Genomic DNA, 23,315 nt, shown 5'->3' with positions numbered 1-23,315 from the left:
TGAGTTATACGGTTTCATAGAGAGAGGAAAAAATGAGCACAATTCATTGTTTTTTTTTTAAGGAAAATAATTAGAATTCAATGGTATGCTTGATTCACGTGTTACTAGCCTTAGATATTCACGTCATTTGTAAATTTTACTCCAATATTACATTGACATGTGTCAATGTCATTTTTTTAAAACCAATCACATTGCAAGGATTTGATGTTATTTTGTCATATTTTTAATTTTTACATTTCTTCTAATAATATTTTATTTATGCAATTAGCCTATATATACCAATGTTTTCTTCGTTTAATCGTACGCCTACTACTCTTTCCTCTCAACCGAAAGAAAAAAACGTTATAATGGCTCTAAGATCGAGATAACATCTTTGAGATCGATCCGGTGAAGGAATCTTGGAGCATAGTTGTACGGATTGTCCGTGCTTAGTTTGTTCATGACATCAATCGCGACGGACATCTCTGTTTTCTCTCGACATGGTTCTCATGGATGCATTTGTGAGTATATTACATTGCTTTTTTTATTATTAATTTTTTGTGTTGTATTATTGATTATTTTATCTTTGCGTTTTTAGGGAAACAAAATTCACGCAACTATAAGAAGAACTTTGATTTACAAATTTGAGAAGGACCTGCGGGGAGGGAAAGGTCTACTCTTTGAGTAACCGTGCAAATTTTATCAATGGTGACACACCTTACTCACAAGATATGGTTCGATGGATGCCTTAATGTCTAAATAATAGAAAAATGTCTTCTATAGATAGTTGGTGCTATTTATTTTGATGTGAATCATTTGTTGTATTCATTTTAGTCATTTTTGTTTTGATGTAGATCATGTAAAAGCATAACACTATAATGACTTATTGATATTTGTGTATAACGTTTGCTATGAAGTAAAAGAGTTTTAAAAGTGTGTTTGAATCATACTCTTTTGTTTTATTTATGTATATCGAAATTTCTTATTCATTAAAAAAATTCACTGTTTTAGAAGCAACAACGATGAACTTACCTTCAGCCGATTTCTCGAATTAATTAATGAAATTATTTAGTTCTTCATGGCTTGCATGTTTAAAGATTTGAAAGAATATCGAAAAGGGGTTTTGGTTGGTGCTTACTCAATTCATTATTTTATTTTCTTTTAATTAATTTTTATTACTTTAATATTTTTCTTCATATTGGTGGAAGGTACAAGTTTTGGGTTTTCTCAAATAATTATTCATCAAGGGTCTGCCACCATAGAGCGAAACTCTAGAGATAAAAAGAGGCTGCTTTGTATTAGAAGACAGACCTTAATGGTAGTGGCGGAACTGGAGATTCCTCTTCTCCCTTTTTCATCAATTTTTTTCTAGATGTTGCAGATGCTCAGATTTATTTTTGCAATAGGAGTGATCTGACCGTTCGATCATGATTGAAAGGTTTAAATTTAAAATATTTAAATAATAATAAAAACTTTGCTTTAAATTTTGAGCATCTAATGCTATTTTTTCGATCAAACATTCCATATTTATCGGTGTACCATCTCCTCTTAATGATTTTGTTTTCAATGTTTGCTATAAATGTGTAATAATCGACCACATTCAAAATCAATAATAAACTCAATTAAGACATATACTTATTACTATAATTTTTTTTAGGGATTATTACTATAAACTTGAACAAAGAAATTCACTACACCTTAGCACCAAAATCGCAATCACTTATAATTTTTTTTAGGGATTATTACTATAAACTTGAACAAAGAAATTCACTACACCTTAGCACCAAAATCGCAATCACTTATATCTCAGTAGTTCATATATTTTTTCCTCTAAAATAAAAGTTCATATTTTTATTTATAATAATCCATATTAAATAAGATATTTATAGGAAAATTGTACACATTTTTAAACGACACACCAATTTTTTATTTATAATAATTCATATTAAATAAGATATTTATAGGAAAATTGTACACATTTTTAAACGACACGCCAATTTTTTAAGCTTAATTATATTCTTTATTCTTTATAGTGCAAGTTTAATTTTTTTTTTTGAAGGATTTATAGTGTAAGTTTAATTGTTACAAACGACACTCCCACAATAATCTTATTCTCCTTCATCTTACCATTAATGTGATTTAAAAAAGGATCATAATACACATGTTATTTTTTTTCTTAATATCATTAATTGCATCCACATATCAACACAAATTTAGTTTCTTACTTTGATCATCTTAATTTTTCATAGCACAACACGTTGAATCAATTTCTCTTATTTTTCGTTCAATTTTTTTAGTGTATAAAATCAATTTATTTTGGTTATTTGAGACGTTTGATTGTTTCATACGAAGAAAAACTATAAAAGATTGATGCGAGTGACGATGAATCAAAAGTACACATGTCGATTTAAAATTCTAAAGAGCATTAATATCTTCTCCATCTCATAAAAATGTGTACACATATGATCCATATTTCAAGTCAATGTACATGTAATCATGTCCGTGTTGCACGACAATTCCTTAAAAAAATGTCTATGTTGCATGACAATCTCTATTAATCTGCTACCTTAATTGTTGTTTTTAATTCTACCTTATTCAATACCAAAAAAATCATATAGTTAAAATCATACATATTACGAGTATTTAAAAAATTCATAATAAAAAATTAATATTTGCATATTTCTCAAAAAAAAAATCTTTATAATAAACAAATCTATATTATATACAAATACAAATGTTTTACAATGGCCAATAATAAATGCTTTTTCTATCTAGCCTGTCCACATATGCAATTGTGCCACTTGGCATATCTATGTTATATTTAACAATTTTCCTTGCACATATCTACGTAAGGCAACTACCACCAAAAAAAAAATCTACATAAGGCAGTATTATATTACATTTAAAAAATTCTACATAATGCTTCTTCTCTCTATGATGTTGCTTCATCCGTTGTGATTTAAAATATTTGTTTTACTTTTGTTTGATAAAACAAAAATAAAGTAATTCTAATAATTTTGAAAATCCTTGATAAAACAAAAAAAAGTAATTCTAATAATTTTTGAAAATCCTTTCAGAAAAAAAGAGTCACAATAATTTATATGTCTATCTAGCATATAAAATAATTAGTTTTTTATTTGAAAAAAAGAAGGCACATATTCTAACAATATATTATAATCACTTAAATAAAATAGAATAGACCCTACAAAATCGTGGTCATTCGTCGTAAAAAAAAAAACTCGAGGACCATAGACTAAAGTGAATTATCTTTATTATCAAACAAAATAAAATATTTTATTTCTGATATCATTTTGACCTTAGAAAAATCAAGAGACGGGACAATAATTACAATAATTGATATCTTTAACGGGACAATAATTCTAAGAATTCTAACTCTATTTGACCAACAATAGTTATTTTGATTAGTATTTGATAATTATTGATTGGTTTTTTTGGTTACTGATTACAAAAGTCAAGCTAAAAAAAATTGATACTAAATTAATGTCTCGATTAGTGCTTTAAATATTTATGTTGTATCACATAATTTTTTTCCTTCCCGATTTATATGAAGACCATACTCCTTTGAAATTGTAAAGTAATGACTTAATTGATAATGAAAGCAATTTGCATGAAATAATTTTACTTCCTCAATTATTTGGAAATATTGATAAGTATTTGAAATCATAAATTAATTTTCAGTTGTCAACGCAAGATTCATACCGACTTTTTTTTGTTTTAGCACCATATTTTTTTTGGCAAAATATTTTTTTTTTAAAAAAACTAAATTTTTCCATCTAAATAGACACAATGAGTATCGAAGGTGAGACTTTGTTTTAATAGTATATTCAAATCAACCTTTAATATTCCTATATGAAAATTGTTTTGTCTCCTCATTCTTTGAAATTAAAATTTTGGAAAATTGGTCGCATGGCCGCAATGATTTGTGAAAATTAATCAACGTTGTTTTAATTTTTTTGAAGACCATCCTTTACTCCAGAGTCAAACAAAAATGAAAGACAATACAATAATTACAATGAAAGACAATACAATAATTACAATTATTGTTTTATTGTGTTATTTTGACCTTGGAAAAATCAAGAGACAATGCAATAATTACAATAATTGATATGTTTGACAAGACCGTGTTCCCAATTGTCCTATAAATAGGATGATTCTTCATTCACTTTCCATCACATCTTTTTTCTGTCTCTTTGTTTGTTTTTCAAATGGCCAAAAACGTCTTGATCTCCGATGTTACCGAAAAAGCCCACAATTTGGTGTTAACCGTGAGGGTTGTGAGAATGTGGCTTGTGCCCGAGTTCTCGAATTCTCGTAAATCCCACTCACTCGAGTTGGTTTTGCAAGATCGTGAGGTTGATTAAAATATTATGAATTTTTGTTGTGTTTTTTTTTATATATATTATTACTTGCACTAAATCGTTTTGATTTAATGTATACATATAGGGTAACAGAATTCATGCAAGCGCCAAGAAGACAACGATATATAGGTTTCAAAAAACGGCTCAAAGAGGGTGTCGTTTATAATGTTTCTCTCTTTAATGTTGTAAAAAACACGGGGGAATATAAGACCACACATCACAATTTTAAGATTGATATTATTTACGACACTAAGTTTGAGAGAGCTGATAGTGGTGTTGTTCCATTAACCATCTATAATTTCACAACACCTCGCCGATATATTTGAAGATGGTTTTGATCGTGATTATTTAGTCGGTTAGTAATTTTGTCTATTGAATATTTTTGAAAATATACATTTTAATTGTAATTTTGTACTAATAACTTGGTTTTGTTTATCGTATGTGATTGGGGTCTTAATGGCGTGAGTTCAAAAATTAATGTTATTGAGCTCGACAACAATGGGTAGTTTAGATAAACAATATGATTTATTTATGTTATACGTTTTAGGTTTAAACATATCTAATATTACTTTTTTTTTGTAATAAAATATTAGTCATTAATTAATAATTACATGTGCGGACCTACAAATCTCTCGATGCCGAGTTAAAAAACCTATGTTTGATTGAATTGGAAAATTTATTGTGTTCAAGTGGGAGGTCTTTATCCGAATTTAAGACCATGCCGTTTCCGGTAGTATCAGACATGAACGAATTCAATAATAGGCTAATTGCGGAAGAGCCGCGGTATGATACGGGAGAATTGGAAAAAACTCATGCAGATTTGATGGATAAGTTAACGGAGAACAGAAGAGGTTTACAACGAGATCATGTCTTCGTCGTCGGAGGATCCGGTGGTCTCTTTTTTGTTTATGGATATGGTGGTACTGGAAAAACATTTTTGTGGAAGACTTTATCACAGGGTTTACGGTCACAAAAGTTCATTGTTTTGAATGTAGCTTCAAGCGGAATTGCTTCATTATTGTTGCCTAGAGGTCGAACTCGCTCATTCAACGTTTTCAATTCCTTTGGTAATTCATGAGGCTTCCTCTTTGCAATATAGATAAACAAAGCCCAAGAGCAAAATTGCTTACGCATACCAAGCTTATCATATGGGACGAAGCTCCGATGATGAACAGTTTTGTTTCGAAGCTTTGGATCGTACTTTGCGGGATATTATGAGCATTCAAGATGAAAACAACAAGGACAAACCGTTTGGTGGTAAAGTGGTGGTTTTAGGTGGTGATTTCGGACAAATTTTGCCGGTGATCGTGAAAGCAAATAGGGAGGATATTGTTTCGTCTGTTGTAAATTCTTCAAAGATATGGGACACATGCAAGGTTTTGAGGCTCACGAAGAACATGAGGCTACAATGTAACTACGGGAGATTCGGCGCGGGGAGGATATCAAAAATTTTGGCGAATGGCTGCTTAAGATAGGTGATGGTGATAGAGTTTCTAACGAGTATGGTCGTAGTGACATTGACATTCCATACGATATGTTGATACAGGATGCTGAGACACCGTTACAAACATTGATCAATTTTGCATATCCCGAGATACTAAAGAATATGGAAACACAAGATTATTTTAATGAGAGAGCGATACTTGCTCCTACTCTTGATGTTGTACAAGAGGTAAATGAGTTGATTATTTCACAAATTCCTGGTGATGAAGTAGAGTATACGAGTAGTGACTCGGTGTGTCATTCGGATGAAGACACCGAAGTTGAAGGTGGATGGTTCACTACCGAGTTTCGAATGAAATTAAATGTTCGGGAATTCCAAACCATAGGTTGGTACTTAAGGTTGGTGTGCCTGTCATGCCGATGAGGAACATTGATCAATCCGCCGGATTATGCAATGGAACTAGACTCTTGATCACGAGTTTGGGTAAAAATGTTATATACGCAACGGTGCTTACGGGCACAAACATAGGGGATAAAATTTTACTTGCAAGGATGAACTTAATCCCAAGTGATCCTGGGTTGCCTTTTAAGTTCAGCGGGAGACAATTTCCTTTGCAACTATGTTTTGCAATGACAATTAATAAGAGTCGGGGCCAGTCACTATCTCATGTAGGTATTTATCTCCCGAAGCCTGTTTTCACTCACGGTCAATTGTATGTGGCGTTATCTCGGGTCAAGACAAGAAAGGGACTCAAGATTTTGATTTTAGATGATGACAAAAGTCCGCACTACAACTCGAATGTTGTTTACGTGAGGTTTTTGACAACGTTTGACCGATTCTCAGGTATGTTTATATTCTAAATCATATAGACAATCCACATGCTTACGATTGTTTGAGTGTGTGTTTTATTGAAAATTGTTTTCCCACACATAAATCCAACTCACAGATATATATATATCTACGACATGTAGGTTCAAGATTTCACGGGAAACAATCAATATCTACGGATCAAGGGATACAACAAGTTATATCTAATTTCATTTTGTAGTCAATTTTAACATTCGTACGCAACTCGACGTTTTTATAATTATGTTGATATTGGCAATTGCGGATGATTATATAATTTTATTATAGTTATTGCAATTTACATATATAGTCTTCATGTTATACTAATTACTATTTACAAAAGTATCTTCAAACTATATGATTATAGTAATTCACAACAACATGCCGGATAAGTCTATGACTCTTAATTCGACCATATTCCCCAAATTATTAAGTTTAACGAGTTAAATCTAACTTTTGTGAGAGAGGATGATCATGTTGGTCGGGTTACACATTACGGAATTATTGCTACTTGCGACATGGATAACCACGTCGTAAATTTAACTAAAATATAATGGAAGCTGAACTCAAGCTATTCTAATCGCCATATATCTCACAGAGTAGATATATTGTTTATGAAATTGAGTGAAATTGTTTGGAAATAAAACTGATGATGAACATAATTAATAGCATTCTACAATTATTACCTTGGATTACAAGGGCGGATGTTTGACATTGTAGATTAGTTACCCACTACGGCAACTTAATGCAATCCGATTCGAAACAAGCAAGCAACCCATAATGAAAAGTCGATCGCCATTACGCATCGATTCGAAATTTCCGACAAAACAAGAACTAACGACTCAGTTTAATGGATGACAAGTATTTTGCAATTTTTCTTCTTGGTTACCATTCTTCTTATTGGATCCGAGCAGGCGGATCTTCATGGGAGCGGGGGTAGCCATGGCTCCCCCAAATTTTTTTTTCTTTCAGAACAACAACTGCAATGCTTACCGTGACCTTATTCTCACGGCACCCCCACATACAGTTCAATTCCTTCACCATCCACACTAAATCTCAATTAAAGTTCCTAATATTTACAGTTTAGATTGCGGTGTAATAAAGTTCCTATATGGATTGTTGATGTTGGGATGATGTTGGATTGCAATGTGCAGCAACACAAAAGAGAATCGGAATAACCGAGATGGAAGCTTCTCGGTTGCTTTTTCCCCTTCTTCTCGTTCTCTTTCTTCTACTTTTTAATTAGTTTTTAGGAAGCTGCTCTATTGCTTTTTTTTCCTTAAACCTTTAATTATTTATCTATTGTTTTATAACATTTTTTTTTGAAGAGGAATGCTACAATGGTCACAAACATGAATGAACAGTTTTTGACACATATATTAGAAGACTTTCTCAAATAATAAAAAATAATAAAATGATTTAGTATTTTGGGGAAAAAACTTTTTTGTGTTTGTGAACAAACATTGTTCATTTATGTTTATGACCATAGAAAAATGCTTCACTACTAGGTCATTTTATTAAAAAAGTCTTTTTGTGTTTGCGACCGAACACTTTTCTAATAGCAAATATTCTTTCTAACATATAAGAGAGAGTTCGAATCAATTCTTAGTTCTTATTTCTAAATCTAGATTTATAGCACATAAATTCTCGGTTATTGTTCTAAAATTAGTACATAAATAATATTTACAGTTTGAACTAGGTCATGATAAAAAAAATATCTTAGATAGTATTTGCCACTCCCCCTAACTTTTTGGACAAGATCCGCCACTTGGATGCGAGAGGATAAGAAACCATACTATGTTTCTTCTTCTTTTTGTTATTATTTTACCACCTTAGGAATTAACGTATTTTTTTTTGTTCCATGGTTTCTTTTTTCTTCATTGGAAATTTATATAGGTTAGAAATTATTTTATATAATTTTGTTTGAGCGAAAATTAGTTTATATAATAAAAATATTTATTTATGTTATTTGAATGGTGGTTCAATATTTGTTTATAAAATAAAATATTTATTTATGTTAAAATAGATTAAAGTGTGATCCATATTTAATTATTAAGTGAGAGAATTGTAATTCAAACATCTTATAGGAGATGAAGTATAAACTTTATTTTTCAATGAAATATAGTGTATATTTTAATATAAGAGGAGAAAAGAGTGTAATTCAAATTTCTCATAGGGAAAGCGAGTGTAATTTACTCTATTAAACAACATATAATACATTGAAAAAACACTTTAATTTTTTGAATTACTAATGTGTAGATAGGATGTGTAAGAAGGTTGGAAGTTGGAAAAAGTAAACTATTAAATTTTGGTGTTGAAGATCGTTTATCATTCGACAATGTGAACAAACATATTCAAATAGTTTGGAATAAACTTTTTAGTTATATAATTTTCCATCAAAAGAGTATAATATATATACACACACATAATGATGTAATTTTCCCGTGCATGGCACGGGTTTCATACTAGTTACTTGCACAATTTTTCAAGTAAACATGGTACTCCTTATTTCTAAAACAATTGACTTGCACAGTTTTTTAAGTACACATGGTACTCTTGATTTCTAACGAGCATTAAAGTCTACTCCACCTCATAAAATATAGGGTCATGCTAATCGGTTCCCGGCACCTTTGGTTAAGCATACCAAAAAAGGAAATTATTACCATAAAATGAAACTATTTTTGACTTTTTATAAATTAATTACACAATTTCAATGCATTAACTACCATATTATTTCCTTTGGCATGAGAATGTCTGAATCAATATTTTGAATTCAAATGATAATTTATTACCTTAATTATTTTTTAAAAAAATATTATGTTAATACTATTATATTACAGGGAAAAGAAATAATATGATTAAGGTAGTCATGGTCAGTGTTTGTTTTGTTCTTGGCTACAAAAAAGATGGCTTAATGGTATGTAAAAAATCATTCTTAATGTTATGAGAAAAATAGTAAGTTAATTAAATAATTCCATAAATTTTTTAATTATTTTTCTTTCTAATAGAGATAAATAATATGAAATGTTCATATTATATAAGACTTATATAAATTCATTAGCTTATCTTTTAGTGGAAAAAATGAAGAAAAATTCGGGAGACCGTGTTCAAAAATGATATAAATTAAAAGATGTGATGTTAATGAAAGAAAATGTCAACTCTATTATGTTTGTTCCCTGTAAAAAAAACTATGTTATGTTTAAGAAAGGAAAATGTCTTTTATTGCTATTCCAAAAAGAAAATTATATTTATTGTGATGAAGCTTTCATAATTACTTACAATTTAACTCAATTTAACCAATTTACATCATTAGACAATTAAAATAAAAGTTTCTCATACGGAGTCTTTGAGTCATGACATAGTCACCTTTTAATATTTAAATCAGTTATAGTGTAACATGTGCACTATTTATATAGATAAACTAATCGGATTTTATCCTATAGTTTATTTGTATCGTATTTTTTAGTATTTGTTCAAATTGTAATTTACTTATACCGGCATCGATTTTTTTACAAAATCCCAAAAAATCGTTTGCTTATTTTTTTTACTACTATAGATATTTTTTTCCAAATGTATTATACAAATAAGTAAACAAATCAAATTTTATGACTTTGTCATCTTTTAATATGTAAACCAATGTCCCCGTGAACATAGCTTTGTTGGCGGGGCCAATGCATTGTTATATGCGGTAGACACCTCTCGATTGTTCATTTTATCTATATTTGTCCAAAAAGTAAGGTGTGTAAAGGTCCCTCAAAAAATGTAAATGTCAAATAAATAGAATCAATATCATAAAATCGTGGTTTTGAATTTCGAGATTTTTTCTAAGTTGATATGTATGAATTGATGAACATTAAAATATTGTATTGTTTTTCATTTATTACATCATGAATAAAATGAATGGTTATTTTGATTATGATGTCTTTGGCTCTAAAATTTTGGTTTTTGCTCCCATACTTTTCACAACACTTTTGATTCAAAATTTATATTGTTGAAAGTTTTCTCTAAAATTCTATTTTCGGTTATTGTTACATTGTCATTTCTTTACCTAATTCTCCTATTTCAGTTGGTTATTGTCTTTCTTTGATTTAAGTAGGAACTGCCTATATTTTTCATTTCTCTATTATCTACACTTCATTTACATTTTAACTTATAACCACTACTTTATTTTGACTTACATTTTTATTTAGTTTTATTATAGAAAATATCATCTCCATCATGTGTCCCCTTAATTGTTTTTGAATCACCGAGAATTGATATACTTAATATTGTGGTTTATGTCATTTTGTTGCATTCGTTGATTTAGTGATTGTTTTTTAGTGGGGAAATGATGGATACATGTGATTAACCAAATATACTCCTTGAAGCATTTTTGAAAAGATAGGAAGAAGAAAAGTTATTTATATGAGAAGATGATACAAGGTTATAGATATGTATAGTTACTATCATTAGTCACCGAGAAATACATTATTAAGTGAATGAAATTGTACTCTATTGCCCGTTCTTTTTTCTTTTCTTTTTCAATTTATGTATGAGGGCAAAGTAAGTTTTTGCACACCTTGATTTTGTAGTTTGTTAACAATCTATGTTTGACTTTGAGTTTTCAATCCAAGAAAGATTTTTTTTTTGACAAATCAATCCAAGAAAGATAATGCATACATTTTTAATCTTTTTTCTCGCCACTAACGCTAATGTTAAGCCTCTTTTTGTACAAGTGAAGTAGCGTAAATAAATACAATAGTGCATTAAAAATCCTCTTAAAAAAATGCCACGGACATTGTTTGTTGCGATGCATTCTATAATCTGGACTTTATTGTTTCCCGAGTGACAAACATTATGTTGGTGGGCATCTCTTCCGTCCAATACCTAGGTAAAATAAAATAAGCAATTTCAAAATCTATGTTTAAATTGATTCAAAATTTAATTTCTTTACATGCATTAAAACAAACCATATTATAGTTGTAATTATAATCAAAATTGATACTATTGTTGATAAATTTTATTAGATGAGTTGATGATCAAAATAGATTTTTATAGTAAAAAGTTTGGATAATGGGAAATTACTATTATTAATAACAATGTCTTTGATATTGTCATTTTTCTGTTACGTTATATATTAATTGTCATTTTACAATTCTTAAATAATGAATTTGTAGTCAAATTTCTACTACTACGTTGACACTTTATGAACAAAAACTAGAACCGATATACGCTATTTTCTTTTTTGGTTAAATCAAGATTTTTTTGGTGAATTCCTATATCTATGTATTTATGATAAACATTTGTCTTGATTCAATTCAAAAGTATATGCAACATATTCACATTCCCCATCTCAATTAATGCATTTTTATTTATTTAATTTATTATATACATAGAAAAATTTCTAAAAAAATGATATACATAAAGAAAATCAGCAAATTGTATTGGCTACAATTAGATTATTGTATAGGCTAAATTGCACTTTTCGCCTCCTAAGTTTTAAAATGTAGCGATTTTGGTTCTCTATTTAAAAATGCGATTTTGGCCCATTTCGTCCCAAAATTGCTAAGAAGACGCCACATGTCCCAAAAAAGGGGTCATAATTGCCACTTTTTGTAAAGATAAGGGGTCAAAAAGCATATTTCTCTTATGTTAGAGGGTAAAAATAACATATTTCCCTAAACATGGGGGGTCACTTTTGCCTTTTTTTTTAATAGGGGCCAAAATCGCAACATTTTGAAACTTAGGGTGCGAAAAGTGCAGTTTAGCCTATTCTATATCCCATTTCCATTTATGTGAAAATAAATTACTGAAATAACTTCAATGTTTATTTTCCTCATATACTTCCAAAAATTTATTTTTCTACTCAAATAATTAGTCTTATAAACAAACTTTAAAATTAGTAATTAGTTCTTAACTAATAACAACCGATTTGTAGAGAAATTTTTTGTTCCACTTATCCATTTCACCTTTGTGATATTTTTTCCTTTGTTTTTGATAGAAAAATATTGATTATTAGTAGGTTGTTCGAGGGGAGGGGAAAATGTTAGATTTCATGGATCAAACGCGGAACCTCTCGACTTTAAACTTTTTTATTTGAAATAATAACCATTATTTTCTTCATTTGTATTTCCACATATTTCATCTAACGAAGACAATTTTTTTTCGTACACACCATCAAATTATTTTCGAAATTTATCAATCATTAAGAAGTCTAATAAGCACTCATTTTGTCAACTCAACATAACAAATTAACATTTTTCATGGTTATATCACAACAAAAGACCAAATGTGAACTAATTTGAAATAATTTTTTATATTTAATAAAAAAAAATTAAGCACATGTGTAATTCAAAAACCAACAAATCAGTCCATACAAAGTCCGAAGCTCTTAGGGAGTCTACAATTGGTTGGTCATTGTATTTAGCTAAGAGAAACCCCGTAAATTAGACTGACAACACATCTTCAACCAAAAACTTAACACATTTGGTTTATTGGTCATCTCACTTATATGTCACTCAATATCTACTATTGCATCTAATAAAGAAGTTTAAATTACACATAACACATTTACACCTCTCCCTTAAATGTGAGACTCTCTGTGTTTATGATTTGGTGAAATATCTCGAATAAGGTGTCGTAGGTACAAATGGTAAAAAAATATGGGTTGGTGGCGGTTTCATAGAGGATGTTTTTGCTCTTTTCTTTCATAAGAAAAGAGAAAGTAAATTAGAAAAGAAAATAAAATGAAAAAGGAATTTGAACAATAAAGAAATGATAAGGGAAAAACAATGAGTTACCGATAATTTTATGAGTTTGTTGAAGGAGTTGGAGATTGTTGGATAATAATGATACCAAAATATAAGACTCATTATACAAATATGACATCAATTTCAAATGTCTAATAAACATGTATTTTGTTGACTCAACATAACACATATTTTATCAAATTTTAGATTGACATCACATTTTCATTTAAATTTTTTATGTACATGTATATGATCATCTCACTTATATGTTATTCAACATCTACTATTTCATCCATTGTAGAAATTTAACTCAAATTTGACACATTAACATATCTCCCTCAAGTGTACGACTTTCCGTGTACGTAATTATGTGACATAGCCAAATAAAATAAAACGAAGGCACAACATGGTCAAAATGGTGATTTGATTTTAATTTAATATAAGGGGTTTATGTTCTTCTCTTTCGTGAGAAAAGAAAATGAAAACTAGAAAAAGAAAGAAGATGAAAAAGAAACTGGGGATTGAGAAATATGTCTAATGAAAAAGAAACTTTAAATTGAGAGATTGAGTGAGTTGCTGGTAATTTTATGGGTTTATTGAACAAGTGAAGATTTTTTGATGATTAATTTACTAAAAAAAATAGACGAATTCAAAAAATGGCACAACATTTAAAAATATATAATAAGCGCATATATAATTTTGAATATAAAAAAAGACCAAAAGTGCGTTTTTATTTGGTCAAATTCTAACAAAGACCAAAAGTGAAGGAATTTAAAAAATAGAGATTGATTAAAAAAATGTTGCATGAAAACGATTCAAATCCAAAATATTTAATTGAATATAAAAATTAAACAAATGACATCAAAAAACTAACCAAATAATTCATCTTAATGTTTTGAGGGAGCCTAAAATAAATTATATCATGATATTAGGCAGAGAGCAACCACACAAGTGAGATTGACATCGTATCTTCCTATAAAATCTTAAGGCATTAAGTATATGAGTCAACTTACTTATATGTTTTTCAACATCTAATCTTCTTACACTATAATTTTAACTCACTTGACACACTAACATCTCTCCATTAAGTGTCGACTCTTCGTGGTCGTGATCCACCACCAAGCGATGTGCGAGCCGAAAAAAGCTCGGGTGGGCCACTAAAATTAATTACAATATTTTAACACAAATTAAAGTTGTAATAAGCATTAATTACGAAGTTGAAATGACGGAGTATGACTAAAAAGTTAGGATGGATACTTAAATAATTACATATTTAAAAACTACTATAAATTATGAAACTTTTTTTGTACATTACAACTTTTAACCGAGAGAATTTTCAATTGACAGACAATATGCGGGAGATTTGAAACTCATGCAAATTTGAAGTTCTATAAGTCTCCGCTAACATGCCAAGGATAAGCATCACAAAAATAACATACGCCACTTTTGAAACCGTGGAAAACTATAACCGTTGAAAAATTATTTAAAGTCTCGCAAAATAGATCTATAATTCAATTATTTAAATTTTTCGGGTGGGCCACTACACCATTTTGTGGAAATTTGGATCAGCCGAAACCTAAAACCGACACAAAATTGTATAAAATCTCACAAAATAGACCTATGATAGATAATTTTTTAATTTTTTCGAGTGGGCCGTGGCCCACCCTAGCCCATGAAGGGCTCCACCATTGCCACTAAGAACCAATCCTGCTACCCCACAATGTTAAACCGGACATCATACACCTGTTGGGCCTTAGGGAGCCAACAGCTGGTGTGGATTGACACATTTGAGAAAGAACAACCACACAATTAAGAGTGATACCACATCTTCATAAAAAAAATTAAGACTTAAGTATGTATTTTGTCGCTTATTTGTGGTTCAACGTGCACTCTTTCATTCAATATTGAGCTTTAAATGAAATTTGATACATCACAATATCATTTCCCTTAAGTATGACTAAATTCTAGCCCGTGCTTGGCACGGGTGTCCATACTAGTTATATAAATTTAGGACCCTTTTTTCAAGTTTCAATATGGTATTGACATGTGGCACTCTTAAAAAACACTCTTGAGAAACCAAGCATCCTCAAGCATTTGGATTTCAATAACTTTCTATATTTATATTTGTAACCATATATATCATTTATATTATAATTTATATTATAAAAAATATGTTAATTCAATTATAAATGGAGATTGAGAATAAATAGTCATCTTATAATGGTTGTTTAATATATTATTAATAATGACATTAAATAGATTAAATATTTTTAATTTTTTGTGACGGCAACAAGTTTGTTAGACATTCTTAGAAAAAAATGATTTTTTTACTACAAATCGAAGAAGCCCGCGGAAAACTTAGGTACAATTTTTTGGTGCCTTTGGTATGGTTCTTAAATAAAACTACAAATTTTTTGGATATAATAAACTCTGAGAAAATTATGAATTTAAAGAAATCAAAGTGAATTATATTTAGTTAAGAACCGTACGAAAAGCACCTAAGAAATTGTACCTAAGTTTTTTTTTTTTCTAAATTGAATAGGTGCATTAGTTACTTTCAAATAGAACCATTTTTTTTAAGTAAATAGAACCATTTTTTTTGGCACCGAAAAAAAGATTATTTTGTTAATGTCGGATACGTAAATTAATAGTGACTATTTTTATTGGACTAAAAAGTATACCACAATTAGTTTATCAAGAAAACGTCGATTGTTTTTCTATTTTATTTCTTTTTCTTTTTGTCAACTTCGTATCTCTCTATCAAATCAAAATGGCCCTAAAGATCGACTAGGTTTCGATGCATCCCCTTCCAAAGAAAGTTGGAATATCGGGATTCGAATTATTCGTCTTTGGTTTGTGAGAATCCGTACATTAATATGTACTTTAAATGAGTTTTTTTTTTTTTGTGTCTACAAAAAAATGCAGGTCAACACATCAATACATTCAATAGAAAATAATGCACTTTAAACGCATTTTAATGTTTGTCCAAAAGTTTTATTTTAGTTCGTAATTACCTAATATGCATAAAATAAAAATAATAATGTCTAAACTACCCCACAATATATGTGTATAAATTAGATATCCATATCAACAACATTGCACATCACATGCTTCTATCCTACTTTTTTTCACCTCTTTGTTTTTCATTATTTGTTGTTTGTTGCTTTGTAAAACCAAATGACATCAAGTGTGATTATGTTCTAATGTATTCCATTTTAAAGAAAATTGGAATATCATGGTTCAAATCGTTTTTCTTCAAAAAAAAAAAATGTTTGCTTATTGTTGTGAGAGACATGTACAAGACAAACTTTCCTATTCTTTGGTAATGGTTTTTTGACGGATAACAAGGTTAATTTATGATTTATTAGCATGTTAATTTTTTGATCTAACGTTAGTCATATTTTTTCCATTATTTTTTTATTGATTTAACGTTAGTCATATTTTTTCCATTATTTTTTAAAAAAAAAGCATTTTTTTAATGTCATGTTTTCTAAGAAAAAAGTGTATATGATTTATTTATATTTATATTTTTTACGATTAAGTCGTTTTTTAAACAAACACAAGAATTTCATGGCTACTTTTGTGATATAAACTAATCATATGCAATTTTTTGTTATTTTCGTGATTTTTAATTATGCAATTTTTTTATAGATTAGGAGCCATTATGAATTGTCATGATTTATGTCTATTTTTCATTTTTTAATTGTCATTGAATCGTGAAAATATTAAAATATTTATTTGCATTTTGTCAAAGAAAAAAATATCAAAATATATGATTATTTATAAATTACCATTAAATTCTTTTTAATTAGCATATTAATGTTAATTATTACCATTAACTCACAAATCAAAATATTGAGGTTGAAAACCCCATAAATCAATATGGTAACTTTTTTATTTAAATATTACGTTTTTTAATCCGAATTCAAACTTGATGTTCTCTTTCTAATCCAAATTGACATTGTTTGTGGAAAAAATGCAACAAAAATTGTGTTATTTTCACTTTAAATGTATAATAGTCATTCATGAATATTTTGTAATAAATCATAAAGTGATATTTTAAAGTTTCATCAAAAAAAAAATTACGGATAAAAAGTTAAAAGTGAAAAGAATATATCATTTTAAAATCATTAATGTCATTTTTAAATTGTAATATTGTCTCCCAAGAAGTCACTTGGTAGAGAGTTTCTCTCTTCAACATGAGAAACTCGGTTGAATACCCAAGCACCTAGAGAAATTGTAACATTATTTTCTATCATATAAAAGAGAAAAGGTGAAAAGAAAGAAAGTAATAAAAAAAGTGAAAAGAATATATATTTTTTTTAGGAAAAAGAATATATTATTTTACATATATGGGTAATGAAATGATTTTTCCACTTAATTGTACATCAATTGTATCATCTTCATAATGTCATTATAAAGGAACTAAGAAGTGTGTCATTAAAAAAATGTTAATTATGTTTTAAATGAATAAAAATCATTAATGGCAATTTCAATGTGGAGGTAACAACATTGATGTAGTGCAATTGTTGGTAATTTGATATTCTCTTTCAACCATTTTATTTGAAACAATAGCTAAATAAAAAGTGGAGAAATTGTTGATAGTGAAAAGTTAACTCAATTTGCTATCATCTAAGCTATTATTAATAATAGCAAAAGAAAAAGTGAAGAAATTGTTAATAGTGAAAAGTTAACTCAATTTGCTATCATCTAAGCTATTAATGAATTAGATTTTTTTAACAAAGCAAAATATTCAATGTATTTTATCTCAACTTTCGATCACAACAAAGCTTGGTGACATTCTTTCAACAAGAGCTTAGTGACATGACACTTCACCGTCCAAATTTTTTTTTCTTTTCCAAAACATTAAATACATAATATACAATATTAAGTGTTAACGATTTCAAATGACAAACTAAGAGATTTACTCATCAAACATGCAAATCAAATGACAAATTACAAACCTTAGCTTTATAATATTATATTGATGTTGAGAAACATCTTATAATCAATCACTATGTCGTCACAATTTTGGTTTTCAACGAGTTATCTATGACCATTTTTCGAGGAATAAACAGTGAAATTAGTCCCCAAACTATCGCTCTCTCACCATTGGTACATGGAAGAATTAGATAATTCAAGATTTAAACATTCGTACACCGGAAACATTAAATAGAGAAATGGTGTAGACATTATTGTGGATAAAGAATGAAAAAGGATATTGTGGATGTAAAGATGATATGAGATTGAATTGTAGCCTACAAATTTGCGGTTGAATAAAACATCTTTAAAAAATTGAAAGGAAATACTCCCTTCGGTCCTTGATATAATAAAGAAAACCAAAAATCATCAAGACCAAAGAGCACATTAACTAATGTAATTTTGTTAACAAATTTCCGGATATGTCCTCATTAAATATATAATGTTACCAAATCCAAATAAGCAACACTTAAAAAAGGGATAGACATTATTAACTACACATTGTACGTAGTTTAATTAAATTGCGGAACAATCTAGAGCAATTTGATTTATAAGTGGCTAGCCATATTCTTTTCATATTCCAACTTAAAAAACACGCTTATAGGATCACTACAAGAAAACTGTCAAATTGAGACGAAACTTCGTGACGGAATTTATTTTCCGTCCCAAATTAATTAAATCGGGACGGAATTTGCGACGCCTTTCTATTACAAATATTTTATTTTAATTTATTTACTTTATTTGAGACGGAATCAAAATTCCGTCCCCAATTTAAGACGGATTGAAGTTTTAGTCGCAAATTTGGGACGGAATTTGTATTTCCGTCTCAACCGAGGCTATTTTAATTCAAAATTTAGTGGAAATCGGAAGCGGGAATATTGGCGCCACTGTTGTGACGGAATGTTATTTTATTTTCTGTCACAATTGATATATTAATTATTAATTTAAATGAAAAAAAAATCCTTTAAGATAAAAGTATCAAAAAACTCAATACCAATTCATTTAACTTTCTCTCTCTGTATCGTTCATCTCTCTCCCATTGAAACCCTAATATCCCCAACTTCCATCTCACTCTCTCAATCTACTCCACTGAAGGCTCTCTTGTCTCCATCGCTATCTCCTTCTCATCTCTGACCACATCGTTCCCTTCTCCGCCATTTCACGGTTTATTCGTTCTCTCCGTTTCATGTTTGACATATTTGTTCTGTGCAATCTCAGGTTCGTCATTTCCTCTCTTTGTCAGCTTTGTTCCCCAATATAGGAGATGTTCAATTTTCTATTTGTTATTTGTATGCTCTGTATTGAAATTTTTGTTTTTAATGAAATGGGTTTGTTGAAATTTTGGTTTTTGATAAACGAATTTGTTGAAAATTAGAGTTTGGTTAGTGGGTTAATCAAAAAATTTATTTTTCACAAAGTTAGTTACTTCATTTTGATTCATGTAAGTTTCTTGTATCTTTCCCTTTCATGATATTAATTTTTACTTTGATGGGTTGCTCAGGACGTAATTTGAGGATATAGACTGCATTTGTGTTTGTGGACAGTGGCAGGTTTTTGGTGTTTTAGTGGCAGCTTAGCAGTTTTAAGTTTTCTGCTGTTATAGCTCTCGACTGGCTTTTGATGCTTCTGCTGTTTGGCCTTTTGGTGTTTCAGTTTTGTGCTGTTAGGTTGTTTTGGTGTTACGAGATAATCCTACGAGATAATATAATATTTTTGTGACAGGATAATTTTTATATATTGTGACTTTCTCTCTTTTTTTGTAGCAGAATGAGCTAGCATTGGAGGAGAAAACCTGTAAAGAAGCAATGGATCTGTTTGGAGAAACCAAACATCTTCTCATGGCAAATGTTTCATCAATCGGAAATGGAACGGTACGTATGTACATAACTCTCGTACGAAATCCACTTGTCGTTGAAGTTTTTATTTGAAGTCATGAGGTTTATAAATCTTTTCAGACAGAAGAAGCAGAGCAGTGCTGGTTTGCTTTTATTTTATACTCTATCAAGAGGCTGACTCAGAAAAATGAGGAGAGTGAAAAAGATGAGATTGAGAATACTGGTCTTACCTTGTGTCGAATACTGAGAACAGCAAAGCTTAAGTATTTTTCTGACCTTTATCTAGTATTAGAGTTTGTAGTTTGGTCTTTTATTAACTGTTATGTTTATCTTGTATTGAACAACATTGCAGATTTTTTCAAAGAACTTCCTCGGTTTGTTGTCAAGGCTGATCCAATTTTAAGCAATCGATTTAGCTCTGATTGGGAAAACAAGCTTGAGGTATTGACTAGTCTGAGAATCACGATTGTATTTTTGCCAAGTTAATTGTGATTATATACTTTTAAATCCTTCAAATCAGTTATATACTTAGCCAATCTTTTATGTTTGCTTGTGCGGGGGCCTGTTTTGAATTAATATACGTGCTAATTCAAATGTTGAACAGAGTAACGTCAATAAGGTTTTGAACAGAGTAACATCAATAACAATATTACCATTAGAGCTTTAACTAGATAAAATGGTAGCATTGAATATGGGTTGTACAATGATGAATTTGGGTAGCTTTGTTTGCATACTCGAGTCACTAGTCAATATTGATTGTTTGTTTATTAATTTGTTGAAATTAAGTGTCACTTTTCTGCCACTAATTTTCGTTTGTTTTCGTTTGTTTTGAGTTCAAGGAAGACCGTCTAAATCCAATAGAAAGGAGAAAGATTTAAAGCTCCTAATCTAGCTAAACACGACCGGTGATGGAAGCTCTAAACCCAGGTCTTCCAACTTTTTCATTCTTTACTTTCACCTCTTTTATTATGATAATTTTTTCATATTAGTTTTGTTTTCTTTGTTTTGATTTCTCTATGTTTCTGCCTCTGCTGCATTTTTTCAAGTGTCTTGGGTGTTTAGTATGTGTAGGAGGTTTATATTTGGTGTTTAATGTTGTTCCATGACGCCCCAAATCTATTTGTGCTTCTGTTTTTTTCATTTGAGCTGAATTGACGTAGATACGACACTATGAGTTTTGGTTAACTTTATTCAATTACAAATATAGTTGTAAATTATATACAAGTTGTAGGGTTGTTTTTGTAACCATTCATGACATAAATAGTGAATACAAATGACCAAATGAAATGTAATGAAAATAGGTGAACTGACTGCAATGGTTCTTCGATTCTCTTGTCATGATGACCAAAGTTTTGTTATATAATTTACAAGTTTGTCTAGGATTTTTGAGAATGATAAATTAGACCTGCCATTTCAAAAAGGATGATAGTTTTAGTTTAGTGCCTGCTTTCTTTTTGCTTCTTCTTGGTAGCTGATATTAGTTTGAAACAAAGAAGATAAAAGTAAATGTTGTGAGCTACAATCTGGTTACTCCTAAAGAACGTGATAATACAAACTGGTTGGTGGTTATCAAGACAAAGGCAAGAAGCACAATCAATGCAAGAGGCTGTGAAATAAGTTAGACAAATGCTTTCCAAAAAGTTGAGAACGTGCAAGTGTTACCGGTTACTCCTAAAGTTGAACAAATTGACAACTTACTAGATAATGATAGTAATTTTGACATATGTTACTTTCATCCTCACTCCTATTTTTTTCCCTCAAATCTCTTATGTTGTTGTGATGTTTTTTTTGCTAAGACTTAATTTCATTTGCTTGTTGAGAAGGTATAATCATATGAAACTTTGTTTATCAGTTGTGATTTGTCATTCCAAATGTGATAGTTTGTTTGAATTTTAACTAAGCTTCTATCTGTGGTTGTGTATGAGGTAGTGTGGGTGATTATGATGTATTTTATGACATAATAAGTAACATTACAATAAATAATGTGAAGGGGTTTGTTACCTTGAATTTGAAAATTTTGACAAGGTTGCTGCTTGTTAAGTTGGCACATAATTACTATTCAATAGTTTCATTAGGCACGTTGAATTTTTACTTCTTTGGTTGCTACTGGGGTGTATCAACAGTGCTTTGGACATAGCTAATGTGTAGGATTTTGGGACTGGTTTATGCAGGGATTATTTGGGTTGAGAATGATTTATGCATGATCTTTTTCTACTAGGGTGTACCAAATCATGTTTTGCCTGCTTTAGTTACTCTTAGATCTGATTAAACTTGAATATAAAGTATTCCATTAGCATAACTCACACACTTTACTTGAAATTTTCATATTCTTGAGTAAAGAACTTAAAAGGATTTTTTGTTGTATGAAATGAAGGTCACTATTTGTTTGTTTACTACGTTCTACTGATCTTTACAGTTTTCTAAATTTAGGTTTTTGATTCCACTTGTTAGAGCTGCAGCAACCTCAAGTACTATTGAAATTACTTGAGTTTTTCATTAACGTTGCAGAAACCAAGAAGCAAGGCTGAAAGGAGTTTTCTTACGAAATTGGAAACAGTGGAATCGATTGACTGGAAGCGTATAGTGTAACATCTTAATTGTGAGTTTATATTGTAATTTTATGCCACTTCAATTAAGGCAGAGTTTATACTGAATCCAAATTCTTTTGTAGTTTGCATGTTTGGCTGTAATTTGGGTGTTCTTCTTCAAGCTTTCTTCAAATGAGCTACTATCCAACTTAACGGATTTTCTTATACTGCATAAGCTTGGTAATCCAACTATGGTATGACAAAATTACACATAGGCTTGGTAAAATAAAATTATAGGTTCATCAAAAAAAATCTTATAGGTGTTAATAGAGGGTTGAAGAGGAAGTTTTAGAATCAAGTTTTGGCCTTATGGTTTTTTGTTGCTGCATTACTGGTCTTAGTTTAGTTTTATGGATTTGCTGCTTGTTTATTTTTTTTTTGTCGTGTGGTGTGTATTTGGATGATGATCCTTCTATTGGTAATGCTACTCGTGGAAACAATGGAAATGATGGTATAGATGCAGATGAGTTAATTGATGGCTTTGGAATTTACAAAATATTGAGTTTGATATTTTGTAGACATACAAGTGATTAGAA

The 23,315-nt window shown here is 29.7% G+C and overlaps 1 long non-coding RNA gene across 13 annotated transcripts; it reads left to right on the top strand.

Moving 5' to 3' along the window:
* Nucleotides 1-18,967: 18,967 nt before the first annotated feature.
* Nucleotides 18,968-23,158, top strand: LOC146922381 (uncharacterized). Of its 13 annotated transcripts, none has more exons than XR_015012449.1 (7): nucleotides 18,968-19,574; nucleotides 20,123-20,227; nucleotides 20,312-20,454; nucleotides 20,544-20,632; nucleotides 21,035-21,118; nucleotides 22,700-22,790; nucleotides 22,863-23,158. It is a non-coding gene; the product is annotated as an uncharacterized LOC146922381 (long non-coding RNA). The 13 variants fall into 13 exon arrangements; XR_015012447.1 differs by having other exon boundaries at nucleotides 22,622-22,790; XR_015012443.1 differs by having other exon boundaries at nucleotides 21,031-21,118.
* Nucleotides 23,159-23,315: the final 157 nt, after the last annotated feature.

Source organism: Medicago sativa, chromosome 5, assembly GCF_051527215.1.
Source record: "Medicago sativa cultivar Bolivia chromosome 5, Bolivia_mono, whole genome shotgun sequence".
NCBI classification, from domain to species: domain Eukaryota; kingdom Viridiplantae; phylum Streptophyta; class Magnoliopsida; order Fabales; family Fabaceae; genus Medicago; species Medicago sativa.
Note: the sequence above shows the minus strand (reverse complement) of the source record. Positions and strands in the feature narration are given on the sequence as shown.